The 16747-nt window shown below is 51.7% G+C and overlaps 9 non-coding genes and 1 pseudogene across 9 annotated transcripts; all 10 read left to right on the top strand.

Moving 5' to 3' along the window:
• Positions 1-603: 603 nt before the first annotated feature.
• LOC148151071 (5S ribosomal RNA) lies at positions 604-722 on the top strand. The gene has a single exon (XR_015756728.1). It is a non-coding gene; the product is annotated as a 5S ribosomal RNA (ribosomal RNA).
• Positions 723-2271: 1549 nt separating this feature from the next.
• Positions 2272-2390, top strand: LOC148151070 (5S ribosomal RNA). Its single transcript, XR_015756726.1, has one exon. It is a non-coding gene; the product is annotated as a 5S ribosomal RNA (ribosomal RNA).
• Positions 2391-3936: 1546 nt separating this feature from the next.
• Positions 3937-4045, top strand: LOC148151069 (5S ribosomal RNA; annotated as a pseudogene).
• A 1546-nt stretch (positions 4046-5591) lies between these two features.
• On the top strand, positions 5592-5710 carry LOC148151068 (5S ribosomal RNA). Its single transcript, XR_015755985.1, has one exon. It is a non-coding gene; the product is annotated as a 5S ribosomal RNA (ribosomal RNA).
• Positions 5711-7256: 1546 nt separating this feature from the next.
• Positions 7257-7375, top strand: LOC148151067 (5S ribosomal RNA). Its single transcript, XR_015756427.1, has one exon. It is a non-coding gene; the product is annotated as a 5S ribosomal RNA (ribosomal RNA).
• A 1546-nt stretch (positions 7376-8921) lies between these two features.
• Positions 8922-9040, top strand: LOC148151066 (5S ribosomal RNA). The gene has a single exon (XR_015755615.1). It is a non-coding gene; the product is annotated as a 5S ribosomal RNA (ribosomal RNA).
• A 1546-nt stretch (positions 9041-10586) lies between these two features.
• LOC148151065 (5S ribosomal RNA) lies at positions 10587-10705 on the top strand. Its single transcript, XR_015756051.1, has one exon. It is a non-coding gene; the product is annotated as a 5S ribosomal RNA (ribosomal RNA).
• Positions 10706-12251: 1546 nt separating this feature from the next.
• Positions 12252-12370, top strand: LOC148151064 (5S ribosomal RNA). Its single transcript, XR_015756042.1, has one exon. It is a non-coding gene; the product is annotated as a 5S ribosomal RNA (ribosomal RNA).
• A 1546-nt stretch (positions 12371-13916) lies between these two features.
• Positions 13917-14035, top strand: LOC148151063 (5S ribosomal RNA). Its single transcript, XR_015755852.1, has one exon. It is a non-coding gene; the product is annotated as a 5S ribosomal RNA (ribosomal RNA).
• Positions 14036-15581: 1546 nt separating this feature from the next.
• On the top strand, positions 15582-15700 carry LOC148151062 (5S ribosomal RNA). Its single transcript, XR_015755613.1, has one exon. It is a non-coding gene; the product is annotated as a 5S ribosomal RNA (ribosomal RNA).
• Positions 15701-16747: the final 1047 nt, after the last annotated feature.

The raw sequence follows: 16747 nt of genomic DNA, 5'->3' as shown, positions 1-16747 counted from the left end.
GTACTGCCCCTTTACCTAAATTGATTCCACTTAGGTGGTAATCTGCCTTCCTGTTCTTGCCACCAAAGTGGATAAGGATCCATTTATCCACGTGAAAGTGCATCTGCCATGCATCTGAGCACTCACCTAACTTGTCCAGGTCACCCTGTAATCTCCTAACATCCTCATCACATTTCACCCTGCCACCCAGCTGATGAAATTTGCGAATGTTATTGCTAATACCATCTTGTATATCCTGAAGATAGATTGTAAAAAGCTGCGGTCCCAGTACTGATCCGTGCGGTACCCCACTGGTCAGTGCCTGGCATTCCGAAATGGAGGGGTGGAGGAGTGTGGAAGGATGAGAGAATGCAGGCTGCGGCCCTATGAAGCAGGGGGAGGGCTTGCAGTTGGCCTGTGTGGGGATGTGGGAGACTACAGGAGCCTGGTGGGCAAGGGCTGGCTGAAAGGCAGCTGGAGGGACGGAGGGAGGGAAGCACGCACGGAGGAGGAAGAGCAAAGAGAAAAGAGAAAAAAAAGCCAAAGGGGATAAAGAGAAAGAGCAAGAAAGAAAATGTGGCTGGCCAGCACGCCTTGAAGTAGGGAGAAAAGGCAGGGGCCAGCGCCTACGGCCATGCTAGTCTGAAAACGCCCGATCTCGTCTGATCTCGGAAGCTAAGCAGACTCAGGCCTGGTTAGTACTTGGATGGGAGACCGCCTGGGAATACCAGGTGCAGTAGGCTTTTTCCGCCAGCAGTGGCTGCTCAAGTCACCCCTCTGCACTTGTCTTGTGCCAGGCAATGGAGCGGCAGGTTATTTTTGCTGCTGCTGCTGCTGTGCCTGGCATCAGTCTCCTGCAGGCACGAGACACGGAGGGGAGGAGAGCGGAGCGCTGCCAAAATCAGCAAGAAAGGCGGAAAGAAAGGGATTGGGGCTGCACGCTGTCTGCGGGTGGCAGTCAGGAAAGGCGGACAATAGACAATAGGTGCAGGAGTTGGCCATTCTGCCCTTCCAGCCTGCACCACCATTCAATATGATCATGGCTGATCATCCTTAATCAGTATCCTGTTCCTGCCTTATCTCCATAACCCTTGATTCCACTATCCTTGAGAGCTCTATCCAACTCTTTCTTAAATGAATCCAGAGACTGGGCCTCCACTGCCCTCTGGGGCAGAGCATTCCACACAGCCACCACTCTCTGGGTGAAGAAGTTTCTCCTCATCTCTGTCCTAAATGGTCCACCCCGTATTTTTAAGCTGTGTCCTCTGTTTCGGCACTCACCCCGCAGCGGAAACATGTTGCCTGCCGCCAGAGTGTCCAATCCTTTGATCATCTTATATGTCTCAACCAGATCCCCTCTCAGTCTTCTAAACTCAAGGGTACACAAGCCCAGTCGCTCCAGTCTTTCAGTGTAAGGTAATCCCGCCATTCCAGGAATTGACCTCGTGAACCTACGCTGCATTCCCTCAATAGCCAGAATGTCTCTCCTCAAATTTGGAGACCAGAACTGCACACAGTACTCCAGGTGTGGTCTCACCAGGGCCCTGTACAGCTGCAGAAGAACCTCTTTGCTTCTATACTCAATCCCTCTTGTTATGAAGGCCAGCATGCTATTAGCCTTCTTCACTACCTGCTGTACCTGCATGCTTACCTTCATTGAGTGGTGTACAAGAACCCCCAGATCTCTCTGTACTGCCCCTTTACCTAAATTGATTCCACTTAGGTGGTAATCTGCCTTCCTGTTCTTGCCACCAAAGTGGATAAGGATCCATTTATCCACGTGAAAGTGCATCTGCCATGCATCTGAGCACTCACCTAACTTGTCCAGGTCACCCTGTAATCTCCTAACATCCTCATCACATTTCACCCTGCCACCCAGCTGATGAAATTTGCGAATGTTATTGCTAATACCATCTTGTATATCCTGAAGATAGATTGTAAAAAGCTGCGGTCCCAGTACTGATCCGTGCGGTACCCCACTGGTCAGTGCCTGGCATTCCGAAATGGAGGGGTGGAGGAGTGTGGAAGGATGAGAGAATGCAGGCTGCGGCCCTATGAAGCAGGGGGAGGGCTTGCAGTTGGCCTGTGTGGGGATGTGGGAGACTACAGGAGCCTGGTGGGCAAGGGCTGGCTGAAAGGCAGCTGGAGGGACGGAGGGAGGGAAGCACGCACGGAGGAGGAAGAGCAAAGAGAAAAGAGAAAAAAAAGCCAAAGGGGATAAAGAGAAAGAGCAAGAAAGAAAATGTGGCTGGCCAGCACGCCTTGAAGTAGGGAGAAAAGGCAGGGGCCAGCGCCTACGGCCATGCTAGTCTGAAAACGCCCGATCTCGTCTGATCTCGGAAGCTAAGCAGACTCAGGCCTGGTTAGTACTTGGATGGGAGACCGCCTGGGAATACCAGGTGCAGTAGGCTTTTTCCGCCAGCAGTGGCTGCTCAAGTCACCCCTCTGCACTTGTCTTGTGCCAGGCAATGGAGCGTCAGGTTATTTTTGCTGCTGCTGCTGTGCCTGGCATCAGTCTCCTGCAGGCACGAGACACGGAGGGGAGGAGAGCGGAGCGCTGCCAAAATCAGCAAGAAAGGCGGAAAGAAAGGGATTGGGGCTGCACGCTGTCTGCGGGTGGCAGTCAGGAAAGGCGGACAATAGACAATAGGTGCAGGAGTTGGCCATTCTGCCCTTCCAGCCTGCACCACCATTCAATATGATCATGGCCGATCATCCTTAATCAGTATCCTGTTCCTGCCTTATCTCCATAACCCTTGATTCCACTATCCTTGAGAGCTCTATCCAACTCTTTCTTAAATGAATCCAGAGACTGGGCCTCCACTGCCCTCTGGGGCAGAGCATTCCACACAGCCACCACTCTCTGGGTGAAGAAGTTTCTCCTCATCTCTGTCCTAAATGGTCTACCCCGTATTTTTAAGCTGTGTCCTCTGTTTCGGCACTCACCCCGCAGCGGAAACATGTTGCCTGCCGCCAGAGTGTCCAATCCTTTGATCATCTTATATGTCTCAACCAGATCCCCTCTCAGTCTTCTAAACTCAAGGGTACACAAGCCCAGTCGCTCCAGTCTTTCAGTGTAAGGTAATCCCGCCATTCCAGGAATTGACCTCGTGAACCTACGCTGCATTCCCTCAATAGCCAGAATGTCTCTCCTCAAATTTGGAGACCAGAACTGCACACAGTACTCCAGGTGTGGTCTCACCAGGGCCCTGTACAGCTGCAGAAGGACCTCTTTGCTTCTATACTCAATCCCTCTTGTTATGAAGGCCAGCATGCTATTAGCCTTCTTCACTACCTGCTGTACCTGCATGCTTACCTTCATTGAGTGGTGTACAAGAACCCCCAGATCTCTCTGTACTGCCCCTTTACCTAAATTGATTCCACTTAGGTGGTAATCTGCCTTCCTGTTCTTGCCACCAAAGTGGATAAGGATCCATTTATCCACGTGAAAGTGCATCTGCCATGCATCTGAGCACTCACCTAACTTGTCCAGGTCACCCTGTAATCTCCTAACATCCTCATCACATTTCACCCTGCCACCCAGCTGATGAAATTTGCGAATGTTATTGCTAATACCATCTTGTATATCCTGAAAATAGATTGTAAAAAGCTGCGGTCCCAGTACTGATCCGTGCGGTACCCCACTGGTCAGTGCCTGGCATTCCGAAATGGAGGGGTGGAGGAGTGTGGAAGGATGAGAGAATGCAGGCTGCGGCCCTATGAAGCAGGGGGAGGGCTTGCAGTTGGCCTGTGTGGGGATGTGGGAGACTACAGGAGCCTGGTGGGCAAGGGCTGGCTGAAAGGCAGCTGGAGGGACGGAGGGAGGGAAGCACGCACGGAGGAGGAAGAGCAAAGAGAAAAGAGAAAAAAAAGCCAAAGGGGATAAAGAGAAAGAGCAAGAAAGAAAATGTGGCTGGCCAGCACGCCTTGAAGTAGGGAGAAAAGGCAGGGGCCAGTGCCTACGGCCATACTAGTCTGAAAATGCCTGATCTCGGAAGCTAAGCAGACTCAGGCCTGGTTAGTACTTGGATGGGAGACCGCCTGGGAATACCAGGTGCAGTAGGCTTTTTCCGCCAGCAGTGGCTGCTCAAGTCACCCCTCTGCACTTGTCTTGTGCCAGGCAATGGAGCGGCAGGTTATTTTTGCTGCTGCTGCTGTGCCTGGCATCAGTCTCCTGCAGGCACGAGACACGGAGGGGAGGAGAGCGGAGCGCTGCCAAAATCAGCAAGAAAGGCGGAAAGAAAGGGATTGGGGCTGCACGCTGTCTGCGGGTGGCAGTCAGGAAAGGCGGACAATAGACAATAGGTGCAGGAGTTGGCCATTCTGCCCTTCCAGCCTGCACCACCATTCAATATGATCATGGCTGATCATCCTTAATCAGTATCCTGTTCCTGCCTTATCTCCATAACCCTTGATTCCACTATCCTTGAGAGCTCTATCCAACTCTTTCTTAAATGAATCCAGAGACTGGGCCTCCACTGCCCTCTGGGGCAGAGCATTCCACACAGCCACCACTCTCTGGGTGAAGAAGTTTCTCCTCATCTCTGTCCTAAATGGTCTACCCCGTATTTTTAAGCTGTGTCCTCTGTTTCGGCACTCACCCCGCAGCGGAAACATGTTGCCTGCCGCCAGAGTGTCCAATCCTTTGATCATCTTATATGTCTCAACCAGATCCCCTCTCAGTCTTCTAAACTCAAGGGTACACAAGCCCAGTCGCTCCAGTCTTTCAGTGTAAGGTAATCCCGCCATTCCAGGAATTGACCTCGTGAACCTACGCTGCATTCCCTCAATAGCCAGAATGTCTCTCCTCAAATTTGGAGACCAGAACTGCACACAGTACTCCAGGTGTGGTCTCACCAGGGCCCTGTACAGCTGCAGAAGAACCTCTTTGCTTCTATACTCAATCCCTCTTGTTATGAAGGCCAGCATGCTATTAGCCTTCTTCACTACCTGCTGTACCTGCATGCTTACCTTCATTGAGTGGTGTACAAGAACCCCCAGATCTCTCTGTACTGCCCCTTTACCTAAATTGATTCCACTTAGGTGGTAATCTGCCTTCCTGTTCTTGCCACCAAAGTGGATAAGGATCCATTTATCCACGTGAAAGTGCATCTGCCATGCATCTGAGCACTCACCTAACTTGTCCAGGTCACCCTGTAATCTCCTAACATCCTCATCACATTTCACCCTGCCACCCAGCTGATGAAATTTGCGAATGTTATTGCTAATACCATCTTGTATATCCTGAAGATAGATTGTAAAAAGCTGCGGTCCCAGTACTGATCCGTGCGGTACCCCACTGGTCAGTGCCTGGCATTCCGAAATGGAGGGGTGGAGGAGTGTGGAAGGATGAGAGAATGCAGGCTGCGGCCCTATGAAGCAGGGGGAGGGCTTGCAGTTGGCCTGTGTGGGGATGTGGGAGACTACAGGAGCCTGGTGGGCAAGGGCTGGCTGAAAGGCAGCTGGAGGGACGGAGGGAGGGAAGCACGCACGGAGGAGGAAGAGCAAAGAGAAAAGAGAAAAAAAAGCCAAAGGGGATAAAGAGAAAGAGCAAGAAAGAAAATGTGGCTGGCCAGCACGCCTTGAAGTAGGGAGAAAAGGCAGGGGCCAGTGCCTACGGCCATACTAGTCTGAAAACGCCCGATCTCGTCTGATCTCGGAAACTAAGCAGATTCAGGCCTGGTTAGTACTGGGATGGGAGACCGCCTGGGAATACCAGGTGCAGTAGGCTTTTTCCGCCAGCAGTGGCTGCTCAAGTCACCCCTCTGCACTTGTCTTGTGCCAGGCAATGGAGCGGCAGGTTATTTTTGCTGCTGCTGCTGTGCCTGGCATCAGTCTCCTGCAGGCACGAGACACGGAGGGGAGGAGAGCGGAGCGCTGCCAAAATCAGCAAGAAAGGCGGAAAGAAAGGGATTGGGGCTGCACGCTGTCTGCGGGTGGCAGTCAGGAAAGGCGGACAATAGACAATAGGTGCAGGAGTTGGCCATTCTGCCCTTCCAGCCTGCACCACCATTCAATATGATCATGGCTGATCATCCTTAATCAGTATCCTGTTCCTGCCTTATCTCCATAACCCTTGATTCCACTATCCTTGAGAGCTCTATCCAACTCTTTCTTAAATGAATCCAGAGACTGGGCCTCCACTGCCCTCTGGGGCAGAGCATTCCACACAGCCACCACTCTCTGGGTGAAGAAGTTTCTCCTCATCTCTGTCCTAAATGGTCTACCCCGTATTTTTAAGCTGTGTCCTCTGTTTCGGCACTCACCCCGCAGCGGAAACATGTTGCCTGCCGCCAGAGTGTCCAATCCTTTGATCATCTTATATGTCTCAACCAGATCCCCTCTCAGTCTTCTAAACTCAAGGGTACACAAGCCCAGTCGCTCCAGTCTTTCAGTGTAAGGTAATCCCGCCATTCCAGGAATTGACCTCGTGTACCTACGCTGCATTCCCTCAATAGCCAGAATGTCTCTCCTCAAATTTGGAGACCAGAACTGCACACAGTACTCCAGGTGTGGTCTCACCAGGGCCCTGTACAGCTGCAGAAGAACCTCTTTGCTTCTATACTCAATCCCTCTTGTTATGAAGGCCAGCATGCTATTAGCCTTCTTCACTACCTGCTGTACCTGCATGCTTACCTTCATTGAGTGGTGTACAAGAACCCCCAGATCTCTCTGTACTGCCCCTTTACCTAAATTGATTCCACTTAGGTGGTAATCTGCCTTCCTGTTCTTGCCACCAAAGTGGATAAGGATCCATTTATCCACGTGAAAGTGCATCTGCCATGCATCTGAGCACTCACCTAACTTGTCCAGGTCACCCTGTAATCTCCTAACATCCTCATCACATTTCACCCTGCCACCCAGCTGATGAAATTTGCGAATGTTATTGCTAATACCATCTTGTATATCCTGAAGATAGATTGTAAAAAGCTGCGGTCCCAGTACTGATCCGTGCGGTACCCCACTGGTCAGTGCCTGGCATTCCGAAATGGAGGGGTGGAGGAGTGTGGAAGGATGAGAGAATGCAGGCTGCGGCCCTATGAAGCAGGGGGAGGGCTTGCAGTTGGCCTGTGTGGGGATGTGGGAGACTACAGGAGCCTGGTGGGCAAGGGCTGGCTGAAAGGCAGCTGGAGGGACGGAGGGAGGGAAGCACGCACGGAGGAGGAAGAGCAAAGAGAAAAGAGAAAAAAAAGCCAAAGGGGATAAAGAGAAAGAGCAAGAAAGAAAATGTGGCTGGCCAGCACGCCTTGAAGTAGGGAGAAAAGGCAGGGGCCAGCGCCTACGGCCATACTAGTCTGAAAACGCCCGATCTCGTCTGATCTCGGAAGCTAAGCAGACTCAGGCCTGGTTAGTACTTGGATGGGAGACCGCCTGGGAATACCAGGTGCAGTAGGCTTTTTCCGCCAGCAGTGGCTGCTCAAGTCACCCCTCTGCACTTGTCTTGTGCCAGGCAATGGAGCGGCAGGTTATTTTTGCTGCTGCTGCTGTGCCTGGCATCAGTCTCCTGCAGGCACGAGACACGGAGGGGAGGAGAGCGGAGCGCTGCCAAAATCAGCAAGAAAGGCGGAAAGAAAGGGATTGGGGCTGCACGCTGTCTGCGGGTGGCAGTCAGGAAAGGCGGACAATAGACAATAGGTGCAGGAGTTGGCCATTCTGCCCTTCCAGCCTGCACCACCATTCAATATGATCATGGCTGATCATCCTTAATCAGTATCCTGTTCCTGCCTTATCTCCATAACCCTTGATTCCACTATCCTTGAGAGCTCTATCCAACTCTTTCTTAAATGAATCCAGAGACTGGGCCTCCACTGCCCTCTGGGGCAGAGCATTCCACACAGCCACCACTCTCTGGGTGAAGAAGTTTCTCCTCATCTCTGTCCTAAATGGTCTACCCCGTATTTTTAAGCTGTGTCCTCTGTTTCGGCACTCACCCCGCAGCGGAAACATGTTGCCTGCCGCCAGAGTGTCCAATCCTTTGATCATCTTATATGTCTCAACCAGATCCCCTCTCAGTCTTCTAAACTCAAGGGTACACAAGCCCAGTCGCTCCAGTCTTTCAGTGTAAGGTAATCCCGCCATTCCAGGAATTGACCTCGTGAACCTACGCTGCATTCCCTCAATAGCCAGAATGTCTCTCCTCAAATTTGGAGACCAGAACTGCACACAGTACTCCAGGTGTGGTCTCACCAGGGCCCTGTACAGCTGCAGAAGGACCTCTTTGCTTCTATACTCAATCCCTCTTGTTATGAAGGCCAGCATGCTATTAGCCTTCTTCACTACCTGCTGTACCTGCATGCTTACCTTCATTGAGTGGTGTACAAGAACCCCCAGATCTCTCTGTACTGCCCCTTTACCTAAATTGATTCCACTTAGGTGGTAATCTGCCTTCCTGTTCTTGCCACCAAAGTGGATAAGGATCCATTTATCCACGTGAAAGTGCATCTGCCATGCATCTGAGCACTCACCTAACTTGTCCAGGTCACCCTGTAATCTCCTAACATCCTCATCACATTTCACCCTGCCACCCAGCTGATGAAATTTGCGAATGTTATTGCTAATACCATCTTGTATATCCTGAAGATAGATTGTAAAAAGCTGCGGTCCCAGTACTGATCCGTGCGGTACCCCACTGGTCAGTGCCTGGCATTCCGAAATGGAGGGGTGGAGGAGTGTGGAAGGATGAGAGAATGCAGGCTGCGGCCCTATGAAGCAGGGGGAGGGCTTGCAGTTGGCCTGTGTGGGGATGTGGGAGACTACAGGAGCCTGGTGGGCAAGGGCTGGCTGAAAGGCAGCTGGAGGGACGGAGGGAGGGAAGCACGCACGGAGGAGGAAGAGCAAAGAGAAAAGAGAAAAAAAAGCCAAAGGGGATAAAGAGAAAGAGCAAGAAAGAAAATGTGGCTGGCCAGCACGCCTTGAAGTAGGGAGAAAAGGCAGGGGCCAGGGCCTACGGCCATACTAGTCTGAAAACGCCTGATCTCGTCTGATCTCGGAAGCTAAGCAGACTCAGGCCTGGTTAGTACTTGAATGGGAGACCGCCTGGGAATACCAGGTGCAGTAGGCTTTTTCCGCCAGCAGTGGCTGCTCAAGTCACCCCTCTGCACTTGTCTTGTGCCAGGCAATTGAGCGGCAGGTTATTTTTGCTGCTGCTGCTGTGCCTGGCATCAGTCTCCTGCAGGCACGAGACACGGAGGGGAGGAGAGCGGAGCGCTGCCAAAATCAGCAAGAAAGGCGGAAAGAAAGGGATTGGGGCTGCACGCTGTCTGCGGGTGGCAGTCAGGAAAGGCGGACAATAGACAATAGGTGCAGGAGTTGGCCATTCTGCCCTTCCAGCCTGCACCACCATTCAATATGATCATGGCTGATCATCCTTAATCAGTATCCTGTTCCTGCCTTATCTCCATAACCCTTGATTCCACTATCCTTGAGAGCTCTATCCAACTCTTTCTTAAATGAATCCAGAGACTGGGCCTCCACTGCCCTCTGGGGCAGAGCATTCCACACAGCCACCACTCTCTGGGTGAAGAAGTTTCTCCTCATCTCTGTCCTAAATGGTCTACCCCGTATTTTTAAGCTGTGTCCTCTGTTTCGGCACTCACCCCGCAGCGGAAACATGTTGCCTGCCGCCAGAGTGTCCAATCCTTTGATCATCTTATATGTCTCAACCAGATCCCCTCTCAGTCTTCTAAACTCAAGGGTACACAAGCCCAGTCGCTCCAGTCTTTCAGTGTAAGGTAATCCCGCCATTCCAGGAATTGACCTCGTGAACCTACGCTGCATTCCCTCAATAGCCAGAATGTCTCTCCTCAAATTTGGAGACCAGAACTGCACACAGTACTCCAGGTGTGGTCTCACCAGGGCCCTGTACAGCTGCAGAAGGACCTCTTTGCTTCTATACTCAATCCCTCTTGTTATGAAGGCCAGCATGCTATTAGCCTTCTTCACTACCTGCTGTACCTGCATGCTTACCTTCATTGAGTGGTGTACAAGAACCCCCAGATCTCTCTGTACTGCCCCTTTACCTAAATTGATTCCACTTAGGTGGTAATCTGCCTTCCTGTTCTTGCCACCAAAGTGGATAAGGATCCATTTATCCACGTGAAAGTGCATCTGCCATGCATCTGAGCACTCACCTAACTTGTCCAGGTCACCCTGTAATCTCCTAAGATCCTCATCACATTTCACCCTGCCACCCAGCTGATGAAATTTGCGAATGTTATTGCTAATACCATCTTGTATATCCTGAAGATAGATTGTAAAAAGCTGCGGTCCCAGTACTGATCCGTGCGGTACCCCACTGGTCAGTGCCTGGCATTCCGAAATGGAGGGGTGGAGGAGTGTGGAAGGATGAGAGAATGCAGGCTGCGGCCCTATGAAGCAGGGGGAGGGCTTGCAGTTGGCCTGTGTGGGGATGTGGGAGACTACAGGAGCCTGGTGGGCAAGGGCTGGCTGAAAGGCAGCTGGAGGGACGGAGGGAGGGAAGCACGCACGGAGGAGGAAGAGCAAAGAGAAAAGAGAAAAAAAAGCCAAAGGGGATAAAGAGAAAGAGCAAGAAAGAAAATGTGGCTGGCCAGCACGCCTTGAAGTAGGGAGAAAAGGCAGGGGCCAGCGCCTACGGCCATACTAGTCTGAAAACGCCCGATCTCGTCTGATCTCGGAAGCTAAGCAGACTCAGGCCTGCTTAGTACTTGGATGGGAGGCCGCCTGGGAATACCAGGTGCAGTAGGCTTTTTCCGCCAGCAGTGTCTGCTCAAGTCACCCCTCTGCACTTGTCTTGTGCCAGGCAATGGAGCGGCAGGTTATTTTTGCTGCTGCTGCTGTGCCTGGCATCAGTCTCCTGCAGGCACGAGACACGGAGGGGAGGAGAGCGGAGCGCTGCCAAAATCAGCAAGAAAGGCGGAAAGAAAGGGATTGGGGCTGCACGCTGTCTGCGGGTGGCAGTCAGGAAAGGCGGACAATAGACAATAGGTGCAGGAGTTGGCCATTCTGCCCTTCCAGCCTGCACCACCATTCAATATGATCATGGCTGATCATCCTTAATCAGTATCCTGTTCCTGCCTTATCTCCATAACCCTTGATTCCACTATCCTTGAGAGCTCTATCCAACTCTTTCTTAAATGAATCCAGAGACTGGGCCTCCACTGCCCTCTGGGGCAGAGCATTCCACACAGCCACCACTCTCTGGGTGAAGAAGTTTCTCCTCATCTCTGTCCTAAATGGTCTACCCCGTATTTTTAAGCTGTGTCCTCTGTTTCGGCACTCACCCCGCAGCGGAAACATGTTGCCTGCCGCCAGAGTGTCCAATCCTTTGATCATCTTATATGTCTCAACCAGATCCCCTCTCAGTCTTCTAAACTCAAGGGTACACAAGCCCAGTCGCTCCAGTCTTTCAGTGTAAGGTAATCCCGCCATTCCAGGAATTGACCTCGTGTACCTACGCTGCATTCCCTCAATAGCCAGAATGTCTCTCCTCAAATTTGGAGACCAGAACTGCACACAGTACTCCAGGTGTGGTCTCACCAGGGCCCTGTACAGCTGCAGAAGGACCTCTTTGCTTCTATACTCAATCCCTCTTGTTATGAAGGCCAGCATGCTATTAGCCTTCTTCACTACCTGCTGTACCTGCATGCTTACCTTCATTGAGTGGTGTACAAGAACCCCCAGATCTCTCTGTACTGCCCCTTTACCTAAATTGATTCCACTTAGGTGGTAATCTGCCTTCCTGTTCTTGCCACCAAAGTGGATAAGGATCCATTTATCCACGTGAAAGTGCATCTGCCATGCATCTGAGCACTCACCTAACTTGTCCAGGTCACCCTGTAATCTCCTAAGATCCTCATCACATTTCACCCTGCCACCCAGCTGATGAAATTTGCGAATGTTATTGCTAATACCATCTTGTATATCCTGAAGATAGATTGTAAAAAGCTGCGGTCCCAGTACTGATCCGTGCGGTACCCCACTGGTCAGTGCCTGGCATTCCGAAATGGAGGGGTGGAGGAGTGTGGAAGGATGAGAGAATGCAGGCTGCGGCCCTATGAAGCAGGGGGAGGGCTTGCAGTTGGCCTGTGTGGGGATGTGGGAGACTACAGGAGCCTGGTGGGCAAGGGCTGGCTGAAAGGCAGCTGGAGGGACGGAGGGAGGGAAGCACGCACGGAGGAGGAAGAGCAAAGAGAAAAGAGAAAAAAAAGCCAAAGGGGATAAAGAGAAAGAGCAAGAAAGAAAATGTGGCTGGCCAGCACGCCTTGAAGTAGGGAGAAAAGGCAGGGGCCAGCGCCTACGGCCATACTAGTCTGAAAACGCCCGATCTCGTCTGATCTCGGAAGCTAAGCAGACTCAGGCCTGCTTAGTACTTGGATGGGAGGCCGCCTGGGAATACCAGGTGCAGTAGGCTTTTTCCGCCAGCAGTGTCTGCTCAAGTCACCCCTCTGCACTTGTCTTGTGCCAGGCAATGGAGCGGCAGGTTATTTTTGCTGCTGCTGCTGTGCCTGGCATCAGTCTCCTGCAGGCACGAGACACGGAGGGGAGGAGAGCGGAGCGCTGCCAAAATCAGCAAGAAAGGCGGAAAGAAAGGGATTGGGGCTGCACGCTGTCTGCGGGTGGCAGTCAGGAAAGGCGGACAATAGACAATAGGTGCAGGAGTTGGCCATTCTGCCCTTCCAGCCTGCACCACCATTCAATATGATCATGGCCGATCATCCTTAATCAGTATCCTGTTCCTGCCTTATCTCCATAACCCTTGATTCCACTATCCTTGAGAGCTCTATCCAACTCTTTCTTAAATGAATCCAGAGACTGGGCCTCCACTGCCCTCTGGGGCAGAGCATTCCACACAGCCACCACTCTCTGGGTGAAGAAGTTTCTCCTCATCTCTGTCCTAAATGGTCTACCCCGTATTTTTAAGCTGTGTCCTCTGTTTCGGCACTCACCCCGCAGCGGAAACATGTTGCCTGCCGCCAGAGTGTCCAATCCTTTGATCATCTTATATGTCTCAACCAGATCCCCTCTCAGTCTTCTAAACTCAAGGGTACACAAGCCCAGTCGCTCCAGTCTTTCAGTGTAAGGTAATCCCGCCATTCCAGGAATTGACCTCGTGAACCTACGCTGCATTCCCTCAATAGCCAGAATGTCTCTCCTCAAATTTGGAGACCAGAACTGCACACAGTACTCCAGGTGTGGTCTCACCAGGGCCCTGTACAGCTGCAGAAGGACCTCTTTGCTTCTATACTCAATCCCTCTTGTTATGAAGGCCAGCATGCTATTAGCCTTCTTCACTACCTGCTGTACCTGCATGCTTACCTTCATTGAGTGGTGTACAAGAACCCCCAGATCTCTCTGTACTGCCCCTTTACCTAAATTGATTCCACTTAGGTGGTAATCTGCCTTCCTGTTCTTGCCACCAAAGTGGATAAGGATCCATTTATCCACGTGAAAGTGCATCTGCCATGCATCTGAGCACTCACCTAACTTGTCCAGGTCACCCTGTAATCTCCTAACATCCTCATCACATTTCACCCTGCCACCCAGCTGATGAAATTTGCGAATGTTATTGCTAATACCATCTTGTATATCCTGAAGATAGATTGTAAAAAGCTGCGGTCCCAGTACTGATCCGTGCGGTACCCCACTGGTCAGTGCCTGGCATTCCGAAATGGAGGGGTGGAGGAGTGTGGAAGGATGAGAGAATGCAGGCTGCGGCCCTATGAAGCAGGGGGAGGGCTTGCAGTTGGCCTGTGTGGGGATGTGGGAGACTACAGGAGCCTGGTGGGCAAGGGCTGGCTGAAAGGCAGCTGGAGGGACGGAGGGAGGGAAGCACGCACGGAGGAGGAAGAGCAAAGAGAAAAGAGAAAAAAAAGCCAAAGGGGATAAAGAGAAAGAGCAAGAAAGAAAATGTGGCTGGCCAGCACGCCTTGAAGTAGGGAGAAAAGGCAGGGGCCAGCGCCTACGGCCATACTAGTCTGAAAACGCCCGATCTCGTCTGATCTTGGAAGCTAAGCAGACTCAGGCCTGGTTAGTACTTGGATGGGAGGCCGCCTGGGAATACCAGGTGCAGTAGGCTTTTTCCGCCAGCAGTGTCTGCTCAAGTCACCCCTCTGCACTTGTCTTGTGCCAGGCAATGGAGCGGCAGGTTATTTTTGCTGCTGCTGCTGTGCCTGGCATCAGTCTCCTGCAGGCACGAGACACGGAGGGGAGGAGAGCGGAGCGCTGCCAAAATCAGCAAGAAAGGCGGAAAGAAAGGGATTGGGGCTGCACGCTGTCTGCGGGTGGCAGTCAGGAAAGGCGGACAATAGACAATAGGTGCAGGAGTTGGCCATTCTGCCCTTCCAGCCTGCACCACCATTCAATATGATCATGGCTGATCATCCTTAATCAGTATCCTGTTCCTGCCTTATCTCCATAACCCTTGATTCCACTATCCTTGAGAGCTCTATCCAACTCTTTCTTAAATGAATCCAGAGACTGGGCCTCCACTGCCCTCTGGGGCAGAGCATTCCACACAGCCACCACTCTCTGGGTGAAGAAGTTTCTCCTCATCTCTGTCCTAAATGGTCTACCCCGTATTTTTAAGCTGTGTCCTCTGTTTCGGCACTCACCCCGCAGCGGAAACATGTTGCCTGCCGCCAGAGTGTCCAATCCTTTGATCATCTTATATGTCTCAACCAGATCCCCTCTCAGTCTTCTAAACTCAAGGGTACACAAGCCCAGTCGCTCCAGTCTTTCAGTGTAAGGTAATCCCGCCATTCCAGGAATTGACCTCGTGAACCTACGCTGCATTCCCTCAATAGCCAGAATGTCTCTCCTCAAATTTGGAGACCAGAACTGCACACAGTACTCCAGGTGTGGTCTCACCAGGGCCCTGTACAGCTGCAGAAGGACCTCTTTGCTTCTATACTCAATCCCTCTTGTTATGAAGGCCAGCATGCTATTAGCCTTCTTCACTACCTGCTGTACCTGCATGCTTACCTTCATTGAGTGGTGTACAAGAACCCCCAGATCTCTCTGTACTGCCCCTTTACCTAAATTGATTCCACTTAGGTGGTAATCTGCCTTCCTGTTCTTGCCACCAAAGTGGATAAGGATCCATTTATCCACGTGAAAGTGCATCTGCCATGCATCTGAGCACTCACCTAACTTGTCCAGGTCACCCTGTAATCTCCTAACATCCTCATCACATTTCACCCTGCCACCCAGCTGATGAAATTTGCGAATGTTATTGCTAATACCATCTTGTATATCCTGAAGATAGATTGTAAAAAGCTGCGGTCCCAGTACTGATCCGTGCGGTACCCCACTGGTCAGTGCCTGGCATTCCGAAATGGAGGGGTGGAGGAGTGTGGAAGGATGAGAGAATGCAGGCTGCGGCCCTATGAAGCAGGGGGAGGGCTTGCAGTTGGCCTGTGTGGGGATGTGGGAGACTACAGGAGCCTGGTGGGCAAGGGCTGGCTGAAAGGCAGCTGGAGGGACGGAGGGAGGGAAGCACGCACGGAGGAGGAAGAGCAAAGAGAAAAGAGAAAAAAAAGCCAAAGGGGATAAAGAGAAAGAGCAAGAAAGAAAATGTGGCTGGCCAGCACGCCTTGAAGTAGGGAGAAAAGGCAGGGGCCAGGGCCTACGGCCATACTAGTCTGAAAACGCCTGATCTCGTCTGATCTCGGAAGCTAAGCAGACTCAGGCCTGGTTAGTACTTGAATGGGAGACCGCCTGGGAATACCAGGTGCAGTAGGCTTTTTCCGCCAGCAGTGGCTGCTCAAGTCACCCCTCTGCACTTGTCTTGTGCCAGGCAATTGAGCGGCAGGTTATTTTTGCTGCTGCTGCTGTGCCTGGCATCAGTCTCCTGCAGGCACGAGACACGGAGGGGAGGAGAGCGGAGCGCTGCCAAAATCAGCAAGAAAGGCGGAAAGAAAGGGATTGGGGCTGCACGCTGTCTGCGGGTGGCAGTCAGGAAAGGCGGACAATAGACAATAGGTGCAGGAGTTGGCCATTCTGCCCTTCCAGCCTGCACCACCATTCAATATGATCATGGCTGATCATCCTTAATCAGTATCCTGTTCCTGCCTTATCTCCATAACCCTTGATTCCACTATCCTTGAGAGCTCTATCCAACTCTTTCTTAAATGAATCCAGAGACTGGGCCTCCACTGCCCTCTGGGGCAGAGCATTCCACACAGCCACCACTCTCTGGGTGAAGAAGTTTCTCCTCATCTCTGTCCTAAATGGTCTACCCCGTATTTTTAAGCTGTGTCCTCTGTTTCGGCACTCACCCCGCAGCGGAAACATGTTGCCTGCCGCCAGAGTGTCCAATCCTTTGATCATCTTATATGTCTCAACCAGATCCCCTCTCAGTCTTCTAAACTCAAGGGTACACAAGCCCAGTCGCTCCAGTCTTTCAGTGTAAGGTAATCCCGCCATTCCAGGAATTGACCTCGTGAACCTACGCTGCATTCCCTCAATAGCCAGAATGTCTCTCCTCAAATTTGGAGACCAGAACTGCACACAGTACTCCAGGTGTGGTCTCACCAGGGCCCTGTACAGCTGCAGAAGGACCTCTTTGCTTCTATACTCAATCCCTCTTGTTATGAAGGCCAGCATGCTATTAGCCTTCTTCACTACCTGCTGTACCTGCATGCTTACCTTCATTGAGTGGTGTACAAGAACCCCCAGATCTCTCTGTACTGCCCCTTTACCTAAATTGATTCCACTTAGGTGGTAATCTGCCTTCCTGTTCTTGCCACCAAAGTGGATAAGGATCCATTTATCCACGTGAAAGTGCATC

Source organism: Chiloscyllium plagiosum, unplaced genomic scaffold (genome assembly GCF_037043375.1).
Source record: "Chiloscyllium plagiosum isolate Xiang-an unplaced genomic scaffold, Cpla_swu_hap1 HiC_scaffold_3, whole genome shotgun sequence".
Classification (NCBI taxonomy): Eukaryota; Metazoa; Chordata; class Chondrichthyes; order Orectolobiformes; family Hemiscylliidae; genus Chiloscyllium; species Chiloscyllium plagiosum.
The sequence above is the reverse complement of the archived record's forward strand: the minus strand, read 5'-3'. Positions and strand labels throughout refer to the sequence as shown.